The 12907-nt window shown below is 43.2% G+C and overlaps 1 protein-coding gene across 6 annotated transcripts in view; it reads left to right on the top strand.

Annotated features, from left to right (window-relative positions):
* The window catches only part of LOC110508699 (disks large-associated protein 1-like), a 120243-nt gene that overhangs the window by 46655 nt on the left and 60681 nt on the right, over positions 1 to 12907 (top strand). For 4 of the 6 annotated variants that reach the window (XM_090225618.1, XM_090225617.1, XM_090225621.1 and 1 more), the window contains exon 3: positions 2665 to 2782. The exons of the other annotated variants lie outside the window; for them this stretch is intronic. The gene's annotated coding sequence lies outside the window, so the exon portion shown is untranslated. The remainder of the gene's footprint in view (positions 1 to 2664; positions 2783 to 12907) is intronic. 6 annotated transcript variants of the gene reach the window in all.

The raw sequence follows: 12907 nt of genomic DNA, 5'->3' as shown, positions 1-12907 counted from the left end.
ACATCGATAGGTTTAGGCTACTACATGATACTCACATTTTCCCTATACCCATCATGAGGTTGCTATAACCTACTCTATGAATGAAAGTTTACAATGTAGGTGCACAGGTCAAGAGAAAAAATTGAGGTGACAGACAGTGACACATGGACAGACAGTGACACATTCAATACCGCCTTGCACACTCTTGCCTGCATCTAGCTGATCTAGGCTGTAATCATTAGTCCAACAGTTGCAAACGAGAGTTTCTATTGGACAATATCCAGATTTTTTATCCCTGTTTAGTTACGTTTGCTTCTGTTTAAGAAATGTTTTTCAACAGAATCAGAGGGAATGAATACCCCCCAGTTCACTTTCATAGCAGCCATGTTTTATTGCTTCTTGCATCTATGCGCTTTTCTCTTCACATTTTCCCTTTGTTTGTGGACTTCAATGCACAAAACATCAGCAGTATCTGACCATGCAAAAAAAAACTTTCCCAGCCAAAACATATCATATCTACTACACACAGCTTACATCTTTGTCACCATATTAGCTAAAGTAATGTCATTGTTAACATAGCTAATATAATTCATGTGTTAGTAAACCCTCAACAATCATGCAGTAACGTTCGTGTGTAGTCAGTAAGCAGTTTAGCATTTATACCCCTCTACACACCCTACACACCCTGTTCGGGCGGTGCTCGGTGGTCCTCGTCGAAGGCCTACTAGCTGCCACCGATCCATTTTTAGTTTGTGTCTGTTGTTATCACCTGTGTCTGATTAGTTAATTTTCGTGAGTTTATTAACCTCCGCTGCCTGCTAGTCTTTGTCCAGGATTATTTTGCTGTGTTAATTCTGTTAGGGGTGCGTGTTTGCGCCACAGGGTTTTTTCCCTCACAGTCGTTGTACCATTGGTACTCACATCAGGGTTGGTGATGGAGTGTGACCGCATTGCAGCTGTGCGTAATTGGCCGACTCCCATCACGGTAAAGGAGGTGCAGCGGTTTTTAGGGTTTGCCAATTACTACCGGAGGTTTATCCGGGGTTTTGGGCAGGTGGCTGCTCCCATTACTTCACTGCTGAAGGGGGGACCGGTGCGTCTGCGGTGGTCGGCTGAGGCGGACAGAGCGTTTTGTCGCTTGAGGACTCTGTTTACCGAGGCTCCCGTGTTGTCGCATCCGGATCCCTCTTTGGCATTCATAGTGGAGGTGGACGCATCCGAGGCTGGGATTGGAGCCATGTTCTCACAGCGCTCTGGCGCACCACTGAAGCTTTCTTTTCGAGGAAGCTCAGCCCGGCGGAGCGGAACTATGACGTGATGGACCGGGAGTTGCTGGTTGTCGTAAAAGCTCGAAAGGTGTGGAGACATTGGCTTGAGGGGGCTCAAAACCCTTTTCTCATCTGGACTGACCACCGTAATCTGGAGTACATCCGGGCGGCGAAGAGACTGAACCCTCGCCAGGCAAGGTGGGCCATGTTTTTCACCAGATTCAGATTTAGGATATCGTATAGACCAGGGTACCAGAACGCTAAGGCAGATTTACTGTCCCGTCTTTATGATACAGAGGAGCGGTCCATCGATCCCACCCCCATACCTCCGGCCTCTTGTCTGGTGGCACCGGTGGTATGGGAGGTGGACGTGGACATCAAGCGGGCATCTCGGTCAGAGCCTACTCCACTTCAGTGCCCAGCTGGACGGAAGTACGTCCCGCTTGGTGTTCGCGACAGGTTGATTCGGTGGGCTCACACGTTACCCTCTTCTGGTCATCCGGGTATCGATAGGACGGTGCGATGCCTTAGGGGGAAGTACTGGTGGGCCACTTTAGCTAAGGGCGTGAGGGTTTGTCTCTTCCTGTTCGGTGTGCGCTCAGTGCAAGGCTCCTAGGCACCTGCCCAGAGGGAAGTTACAACCCCTCCCCGTTCCACTGCTGCCTTGGTCACACCTGTCGGTGGACTTCCTGACCAATCTTCCTCCATCTCAGGGCAACACAACGATCTTGGTCGTGGTGGATCGGTTTTCTAAGTCCTGTCATCTCCTTTTGCCCGGTCTCCCTACGGCCCTACAGACTGCGGAGGCCCTGTTTACACACGTCTTCCGGCACTACGGGGTGCCTGAAGACATATTTTCTGATCGGGGTCCCCAGTTCACGTCCCGGGTTTGGAGGGCGTTCATGGACCGTCTGGTGGTCTCGGTCAGCCTTACCTCTGGTTTTCACCCCGAGAGTAATTGGCAGGTGGAGAGAGTTAACCAGGATATGGGTAAGTTTTTGCGGCCGTTTTTCCAGGACCGGCCAGGGGAGTGGGCGAGGTACGTTCCATGGGCAGAGATGGCTCAGAACTCACTCCGCCACTCTTCAACTAACCTTTCACCCTTTCAGTGCGTGTTGGAGTATCAGCCAGGTCCTGGTACCATGGCATCCGAGCCAGACCGAGGCTCCTGTGGTGGAGGTATTGGTGAAGCGTTCGAAGGAGACCTGGGAGGCCGTCCACGGGCACTTGAAATGGGCCGAAGGGCAGCAGAAAGCAAGCGCTGTCCGCCACCGCAGAACACCGGGGCCCTGCCGGAAGCTGGGTCCGCGGTTTGTGGGGCCATTTAAAGTCCTGAGGAGAATAAACGAGGTGTGTTATAGGTTACAGCTCCCCCTTATTACCGTATTAACCCCTCGTTTCATGTGTCTCTCCTCAGGCCGGTGGTAGCTGGTCCGCTTCAAGAAGCTGAGGTGCGGGAGGTCCCTCCGCCCCGCCTGGACATCGAGGGTGCTCCGGCGTATGCAGTGCGATCCATGCTGGATTCCAGGCATCGGGTGAGGGGCCTGCAGTACCTCGTGGATTGGGAGGGGTACGGTCCGGAGGAGAGATGCTGGGTGCCGGTGGAGGACGTCTTGGATCCATCTCTGCTGAGGGAGTTTCACCGCCTCCATCCGGATCGCCCTGCGCCTCGTCCTCCGGGTCGTCCTCTAGGCGCGCGTCAAGAGGGGGGTACTGTCACGACTTCCACCAAAGGTGGCTCCTCTCCCTGTTCAGGCGGTGCTCTGCGGTCGTCGTCGCCGGCTAACTAGCTGCCACCGATCCATTTTTCCTTTTAGTTTGTGTCTGTTGTTATCACCTGTGTCTGATTAGTTCATTTCAGTGAGTTTATTAACCTCCGCTGCTTGCTAGCCTTTGTCCAGGATTATTTTGCTGTGTTAGCTCTGTTAGGGGTGCGTGTTTGCGCCACAGGGTTTTTTCCCTCACAGTCGTTGTACCATTGGTACTGTGTTAGGAGTAGAGGTTTCTCCTCCGTGTGTTTCATGATTTTCCCTGCCTGTTGTTGATGGGTTGGGACTTATATTAAACGACTGTGCAAACTGGAATTCCTTGCTCTCCTGACTCCTGCACCTACCGCTTCTTAGGAGGCACCTAACACACCCCTTGCACAGTCTTTCACAAAAAAAATTATTACATTTGATATACACAACCTAATCAACGTTTTCAAAGTGAAAGAAAAATTATAGAACATTGTCCAATTGAATTAAAAGTTAAAAAGGAAGATGTCTTGATTGCGTATGTCTTCCTACCCAAGAGTTAATACTTAGTAGAAGCATATTTGGCAGCCATTACAGCTGTGAATCATTTTGAATGAATACGATTCTACTAACTTTGTACAACTCTTAGGGAAACATATACTAATCCAAAATAGTAATGCAAAATGCAACAATTTCAAAGATTGTATTTATTTATTTTTATATCACTTTTATTTAACCAGGCAGGCAAGTTGAGAACAGGTTCTCATTTACGATTGCGACCTGGCCAAGATAAAGCAAAGCAGTTCGACACATACAACGACACAGAGTTAGTTACACATGGAGTAAAACAAACATACAGTCAATAATACAGTAGAAAGTAAGTGTATATACAATGTGAGCAAATGAGGTGAGATGGGAGGTAAAGGCAAAAATAAAAAAAGGCCATGGTGGCGAAGGTAATACAATATATCAAGTAAAACACTGGAATGGTAGATTTGCAGTAGAAGAATGTGCAAGGTGGAGATAGAAATAATGGCGTGCAAAGGAGCAAAATAAATACAGTAGGGGGAGAGGTTGTTGTTTGGGCTAAACCATAGATGGGCTATGTACAGGTGCAGTAATCTGTGAGCTGCTCTGACAGCTGGTGCTTAAAGCTAGTGAGGGAGCTAAGTGTTTCCAGTTTCAGAGATTTTTGTAGCTCGTTCTGAGTTACAGTTCATATAAGGAAATCAGTCAATTTAAAAAAATTAGGCCCTTATCTAGGGATTTCACTTGACTGGGAATCCAGATGTGCATCTATTGGTCACAGATACCTTAAAAATAATGGGCCTCACAATGGGCCTCGTCACGGTATCTTTGTGCATTAAAATGGCTATCAATAAAATGCAATTGTGTTCATTGTACGTAGCTTATGCCTGCCCATAACATAACCCCACTGCCACCATGATGCACTCTGTTCACAACGTTTACATCAGCAAACCGCTTTCCCACACTACGCTGATTGGACATACTGCCAAATTCTCTAAAATTATGTTGGAGGCAGTTTATGGTAGAGAAATTAACATTCAATTCTCTGGAAACAGCTCTGGGGGACATTCCTGCAGTCATCTTGCCAATTGCACACTCCCTCAAAACTTGAGACATCTGTGGCATTGTTGTTTACACAACTGCAGCATGGATCCATAATAAATACAAATGCCCGATAATGTCAGTGGAATTATGTTTTTAGAAATGTTTACAAATTCATTTTAAAATTAAGAGCTGAAATGTCTTACGTCCATAAGTATTCAACCCCTTTGTTATGGCAAGCCTAAATAAGTTCAGTTGTGAAAATCTCCCTAACAAGTCGCATAATACGTTTCATGGACTCACTCTGTGTGCAGTAATGGTGTTTAACAGGATTTTTGAATGACTACCTCATACCCCACACATACAATTATCTGTAAGGTCCCTCAGTCGAGCAGTACATTTTAAACACAGATTCAAACACAAAGACCAGGGAGGTTTTCCAATGCCTCACAAAGGAGGCCACCTATTGGTAGATGGGTAAAAATTCCAAAATAAGAAATTGAATATCCCTTTGAGTATGGTGAAGTTATTAATTACACTTTGGATTGTGTATCAATACACACAGTCACTACAAAGATACAGACGTCCTTCCTAACTCTGATAGGAAGGAAACCGCTCAGGGATGTCACCATGAGGTCAATGGTGACTTTAAAACAGTTCCAGAGTTTAATGGCTGTAAAAGGAGATAACTGAGGATAGATCAAAAATGTTGTAGTTACTCCACAATACTAACCAAAGTATGTTTTTAAATGGAAGTCTTTACAGAATACAAATATTCCATAATATGCATCCTGTTTGCAACAAGGCAGTTATGTAAAACTGCAATAAAAATGTGGCAAAGGTATTAACTTTATGTCCTGAATACAAAGCGTTATGTTTGGGGCAAATTCAACACAACACTTCACTGAGTATCACTAACCCTAATCTGAATGAGAGTTGTCTATTAATCAGCTACCAAAAAGTAAGCTTGCGTTCATCATAAATAATCAAATTTGATATTTCTGCCTATTGTATCTGTGTGTTTGTGGCCCACCCCCCTCTCCAGCCAGGCATTATTCTGCACTTTTTGAGCTCATGTGTGTCACAATTTCTATTCATTGAACCACTTTTGCAGTTAAATATTTTTAAACAACCATCCATTTCATTGGAGAAATTAGAGATGTGAAAAACATGTTTGTGTTTTGTTCTTACTCGGGTAGGGGCATCTCAAATTGAGGCCTTGCAACTAGCTTACTAACACAATACTTGAAATGCATACGACAACAACATTGCATTCACTCCACATTACTGGTCTAAATGACAAAGTGAAAAGAAGGATGCCTGTGTTAAAAATGTCCACTCAAAATCATCCATTACATTTGCAACAAGTCCGTTAAGTAATACTGCAAGACAACACCGCAAATAAATGAACTTTTTGGCTTAAATTTAAAACTACAGGCTTGGATCAAATTCAATACAACACAGAGTTAAACCCTCTATTTTCAAGTGTTGTGGTGGCTGCATCATGTTATGGGCATTTTTGTCACCTGTAGGGACTGGGTAGTTTGTTAGGATCAAAATAAATATGAAAGCAGCAAACCGCAGGTAAAAAGAGGAAAACCCACCTCAGTCTTTTGAAACCCTAACCCTGGGATAGTTTTATTTTTCAGCGAGACAGTTACACAATTTGTAATGCCAAAGGCACATCAGAATTGCTTTCCAAGAGGTGTTGAGTGTTCCTGAGTGGTCCAGTCTCAGTCCTGACTTAAATTTCCTTTTATAAAAGGTTTGAATATTTCTGTCCATCAATGATTCCCAAACACATTTACTGAGCTTGAATAAATGTACTGAGCTTGACAAAAACAATGGATAAATGTTGACCGAAGAGTTTTGCAAAGTTAGTCTTATTCTAAATTATTCACAGCTGTAATGGCTGCCAAAGGGGTTTCCATTAACGCTGAGGTGTGAAGACATATGCAATCATTTGGACATTTTTCTTTCACTTTGAAAATGTAGAATAGGTTGTGTAGATCTGCAGGGGAAAAAATGGAATGTAATTCCCTTTTTAGATTTGAATTTTCAAGGCAGCAAAATGTGATTATTTTTTTCATTACATTAATTACTACAGTGTATACACTACAGTTTTATTTTACTACAGTAATTGTACTATAGTTAACTGTAAATATGACAGTATACTACAGTAAGTACGACAGTAAAGTTTGCAAAACACTACAGTGAATACTAGTGTTCACTGTATTGTTTTTACTATAGTGTAGTATTTTTTTCATGTGGGTAGCAACTATTAAGAGTCATGCAAAGTGACAGACGTCTTCTGTACATGTTTGGACCTTCTCCTTTGATCAACACAGATGAAAGCCTATCCACCTGTGACTGGGACTGGATGTGCATGCTCTAATTCCACTGTCACTCACTGGAGATAAGCAGGAAGACAAAGCTTGCGTCCCAAATGGCACCCAAGCTGATTCCCATCCTTGGGTATTTACCAAATGGCAACCTATTCTTTACGTAGTGCACTACTTTTGTAAGTAATAGGGTGCCATTTGGTAAACAGCCAAAGATGGGAATCAGCTACCCAGGGAGGGTACTGTACCTCATCTCACAGCTGTGGTGTGAAAGCCAAAGCTCTGGTGTGAAAGCCAATGAGGTTGCTCAGAGCTGTCTGGCACTGCAGTTAATAAGTGGTGAAGTGTGGAACAATCAGCTCTGTGGGATCATCCATCCAGCTGAAAGGCTTCTGCATCCCAAATGACACCATATTCCCTATATAGTGCACCACTTTTGACCAGAGCCCTATGGTGCCATTTGGGATAAGGTGTCATTTGGGATGCGCAGCCTTCGTGTATGGGAGGATGATGATGCAGTCGGAATGGATCCAGCTGTCACAGTAGGTGGTAGCTGATTCTTCAATGGAAAGGATTTGCTCAATATAGGTATTTGTGCGTTTCAGATCTATTCATGAATGAGATATACACTATGTATACAAAAGTATGTGGACATTCAAATGAGTGGATTTGGCTATTTTAGCCACACCCGAAGTGGTAGCCACACAAGCTCACAGAATGGGAGCGCCGAGTGTTGTAGCGTGTAAAAATTGTCTGTCCTCGGATGCAAAACTCACTAGTTCGAAACTGCCTGTGGAAGCAACGTCAACACGAGCTGCTTGTCGGGAGCTTCATGAAATGGGTTTCCATGGCTGAGCAGACACACACACAAGCCTAAGATCACTATGCACAATTCCAAGCGTCGTTACCACCGTTGGACTCTGGAGCAGTGGAAATGCGTTCTCTGGAGTGATGAATCACACTTCACCATTTGGCCAATTGACAAATCTGGGTTTGGCGGATACCAGGAGACTGTTACCTGCCCCGATGCATAGTGCCAACTGTAAAGTTTGGTGGAGGAAGAATAATGGTCTGGAGCTGTTTTTCGTGGTTCGGGCTAGGCACCTTAGTTCCAGTGAAGGGAAATCTTAATGCTACAGTATTCAATGACGTTGTGGCAACAGTTTGGGGAAAGGCACTTTCCTGTTTCAGCATGACAATGCCCCAGTGCACAAAGCAAGGTCCATACAGAAATAATTTGTTGAGATCGGTGTGGAAGGACTTGACTGGATTGCAGAGACCCCTGACCTCAACCCCATCGAACACCTTTGGGATGAATTGGAACACCGAATGCAAGCCAGGCCTAATCACCAAACACCAGTGCCTGACCTCACTAATGCTATTGTGGCTGAATGGAAGCAAGTCCCTGCAGCAATGTTCAAATCAATTAAAAATAAATTTGTCACATGCGCCGAATACAACAGGTGTAGTAGACCTTACATTGAAATGCTTACTTACAAGCCCTTAACCAACAATGCAGTTAAGGAAATACCTTTAAATAAGTAAGAGATAATAGTAACAAATAATTAAAGAGCAGCAGTAAATAACAATAGCGGGGCTCTATACAGAGGGTACCGGTACAGATTCAATGTGCGGGGGCACCGGTGTCGAGGTAATTGAGGTGATATGTACATGTAGACTTGGTACTCCGGTTCTGCTTGCCGTGCGGTAGCAGAGAGAACAGTCTATGACTGGGGTGGATGGGGTCTTTGACAATCTTTAGGGCCTTCCGCTGACACCGCCTGGTATAGAGGTCCTGGATGGCAGGAAGCTTGGCCCTGGTGATGTACTGGGCCATACGCACTACCCTCTGTAGTGCCTTGCGGTCGGAAGACAAGCAGTTGCCATACCAGGCAGTGATGCAACCCGTCAGTATGCTCTCGATGGTGCAGCTGTAAAACCTTTTGAGGATCTGAGGACCCATGCCAAATATTTTCGGTCTCCTGAGGGGGAATAGGTTTTGTTGTGCCCTCTTCACGACTGTCTTGGTGTGCTTGAACCATGTTAGTTTGTTGGTGATGTGGACACCAAGGAACTTGAGGCTCTCAACCTTTTCCACTGTTCCAACATCTAGTGGAATGGCTTCCCAGAAGAGGGGAGGCTGTTATAGCAGCAAAGAGTGATCAACTCAATATTAATGCCCATGATATTAAAATGAGCTGTTCGTCAAGCAGGTGTCCGCATACAGTGGGTTGTGAAAGTATTCACCCCCCTTCACATTTTTCCTATGTTGTTGCCTTACAACCTTGATTTAAAATATATATTTAAAAAAAAATTGGGGGGGGGGGGGGGTTGTATCCTTTGATTCACACAACATGCATACCACTTTGAAGATGCAAAATATGTTTTATTGTGAAACAAACAAGAAATAAGACATGAAAACAGAAAACTTGAGTGTTGCTTTAGCAGTATGCTTAGGGTCATGGTCCTGCTGGAAGGTGAACCTCGGTCCCAGTCACAAATCTCTGGAAGACTGAAACAGGTTTCCCTCAAGAATTTGTCTGTATTTAGTGCCATCCATTATTATTTCAATTCTGACCAGATTCCCAGTCCCTGCCGATGATAAACATCCCCACAGCATGATGCTACCACCACCATGCTTCACTGTGGGATGTTGTTCTCGGGGTGATGAGAGGTGTTGGGTTTGTGCCAGACAGGTTTTTGGAAGGAAAACACTAACTTTTTGTCTCATCTGACCAGAGTACCTTCTTCCATTTGTTTGGGGAGTCTCCCACATGCCTTTTGGCGAAAACCAAACCTGTTTGCTTATTTTTTTCATTAAGCAATGGCTTTTTTCTGGCAAATCCTCCATAAAGCCCAGCTCTGTGGAGTGTACGGATTAGTGGTCCTATGGACAGATACTTCAATCTCAGCTGTGGAGCTTTGCAGCTCCTTCAGGGTTATCTTTGGTCTCTTTGTTGCCTCTCTGATTAATGCTCTTCTTGCCTGGTCTGTGAGTTTTGGTGGGCGGCCCTCTCTTGGCAGGTTTGTTGTCGTACCATATTCTTTCCATTTTTTAATCGTGTATTTAATGGTGCTACGTGAGATGTTCAAAGTTTCGGATATTTTTTAGAACTTGCGCAATTGGTATGTATGTATGAATGTATGTAAATATACAGTGCCTTGCGAAAGTATTCGGCCCCCTTGAACTTTGCGACCTTTTGCCACATTTCAGGCTTCAAACATAAAGATATAAAACTGTATTTTTTTGTGAAGAATCAACAACAAGTGGGACACAATCATGAAGTGGAATGACATTTATTGGATATTTCAAACTTTTTTAACAAATCAAAAACTGAAAAATTGGGCGTGCAAAATTATTTAGCCCCCTTAAGTTAATACTTTGTAGCGCCACCTTTTTCTGCGATTACAGCTGTAAGTCGCTTGGGGTATGTCTCTATCAGTTTTGCACATCGAGAGACTGACATTTTTTCCCATTCCTCCTTGCAAAACAGCTCGAGCTCAGTGAGGTTGGATGGAACATTTGTGAACAGCAGTTTAATTCTTTCCACAGATTCTCGATTGGATTCAGGTCTGGACTTTGACTTGGCCATTCTAACACCTGGATATGTTTATTTTTGAACCATTCCATTGTAGATTTTGCTTTATGTTTTGGATCCTTGTCTTGTTGGAAGACAAATCTCCGTCCCAGTCTCAGGTCTTTTGCAGACTCCATCAGGTTTTCTTCCAGAATGGTCCTGTATTTGGCTCCATCCATCTTCCCATCAATTTTAACCATCTTCCCTGTCCCTGCTGAAGAAAATCAGGCCCAAACCATGATGCTGCCACCACCATGTTTGACAGTGGGGATGGTGTGTTCAGCTGTGTTGCTTTTACGCCAAACATAACGTTTTGCATTGTTGCCAAAAAGTTCAATTTTGGTTTCATCTGACCAGAGCACCTTCTTCCACATGTTTGGTGTGTCTCCCAGGTGGGGCAAACTCTCCCAGTTGTGGCAAACTTTAAACAACACTTTTTATGGATATCTTTAAGAAATGGCTTTCTTGCCACTCTTCCATAAAGGCCAGATTTGTGCAATATACAACTGATTGTTGTCCTATGGACAGTCTCCCACCTCAGCTGTAGATCTCTGCAGTTCATCCAGAGTGATCATGGGCCTCTTGGCTGCATCTCTGATCAGTCTTCTCCTTGTATGAGCTGAAAGTTTAGAGGGACGGCCAGGTCTTGGTAGATTTGCAGTGGTCTGATACTCCTTCCATTTCAATATTATCGATTGCATGCACAGTGCTCCTTGGGATGTTTAAAGCTTGGGAAATATTTTTGTATCCAAATCCGGCTTTAAACTTCTTCACAACAGTATCTCGGACCTGCCTGGTGTGTTCCTTGTTCTTCATGATGCTCTCTGCGCTTTTAACGGACCTCTGAGACTATCACAGTGCAGGTGCATTTATACGGAGACTTGATTACACACAGGTGGATTGTATTTATCATCATTAGTCCTTTAGGTCAACATTGGATCATTCAGAGATCCTCACTGAACTTCTGGAGAGAGTTTGCTGCACTGAAAGTAAAGGGGCTGAATAGTTTTGCACGCCCAATTTTTCAGTTTTTGATTTGTTAAAAAAGTTTGAAATATCCAATAAATGTCGTTCCACTTCATGATTGTGTCCCACTTGTTGTTGATTCTTCACAAAAAAATACAGTTTTATATCTTTATGTTTGAAGCCTGAAATGTGGCAAAAGGTCGCAAAGTTCAAGGGGGCCGAATACTTTCGCAAGGCACTGTATGTATGTATATGTGTGTGTGTATATACACATATACATATATATATATATATATATAAATACGTGTGTGTGTGTGTGTGTGTGTGTGTGTGTGTGTGTATATATATGTGTGTGTGTATGTAATATATATACTGAGATCATGTGACACTTAGATTAGACACAGCTGGACTTTATTTAACTAATTATGTGATGTGTGTGTGTGTGTGTATGTATGTATGTATATATATATATATATATATATATATATATATATATATATATATATATATATATATATATATATATATATGTATGTATATATATATATATATATATATGCATGTGTGTATATATATATGTGTATGTATATATAATATATATACTGAGATCATGTGACACTTAATAAAGTCCAGCTGTGTCTAATCTAACTAATTATGTGACTTCTGAAAGTAATTGGTTGCACCAGATCTTATTTAGGGACTTCATAGCAAAGGGGGTGAATACCTATGCACACACCACTTTTCCATGTTTTATTTTTTTGAAACAAGTTATTTTTCAAATATCACTTCACCAATTTGCACTGTTTTGTGTATGTCCATTACATGAAATCCCCCCCCAAAATCTAATTCAATTACGGGTTGTAATGCAACAAAATAGGATAAATGCCAAGTTGGATGAATACATTTGCAAGGCACTGTACTTTTGGTCATGTAGTGTATTACCCATGCATGAATCTGTTCCAAATATCAGTCTCTTGAAAAGCTGCATTGGTTTTCTTCATGAAGAAGACAGCAGTTGTGAACTGCTGTGATAATGTACAGTGGGTTTATTTGGGGTTTATTTTGCAACCCAATCCATTCTTCTGTGTGCGTAAAAATAATACAGATATATGAAAATTCAAAGGGCAAAAGGATGTGTTCAATATCAGAGAGATTACATTGCATGTCAACAGACTGCTGCTGAACAGAGTCCATTCTACAGAGCTGCCCAGTATTTTGGAAATGGATTAATCCAAAGCCTGAGCGAGTAGATAGATGCAGAGCAAAAGAAACACGTGACATAGTCAGTAGTGCTGTGTTACAGAGACACCATGGTTCATTCCTAACATGGATTCATGGAAGCCAGGTTTCTCTGCAGTGGGGAGATAGGGATGTTTAGAGCCCCCTGCAGTGCACTGAACAGGAGGATAAGGCTGGAGGAGTGGGTTGTTGTAGATCTACAGGGAACAAATGGGCCATTTGATGAATAA

The sequence above is a fragment of the Oncorhynchus mykiss genome, chromosome 28, assembly GCF_057628025.1.
Source record: "Oncorhynchus mykiss isolate SJ-2025 chromosome 28, ASM5762802v1, whole genome shotgun sequence".
Lineage (NCBI taxonomy): Eukaryota > Metazoa > Chordata > Actinopteri > Salmoniformes > Salmonidae > Oncorhynchus > Oncorhynchus mykiss.
The sequence above is the reverse complement of the archived record's forward strand: the minus strand, read 5'-3'. Positions and strand labels throughout refer to the sequence as shown.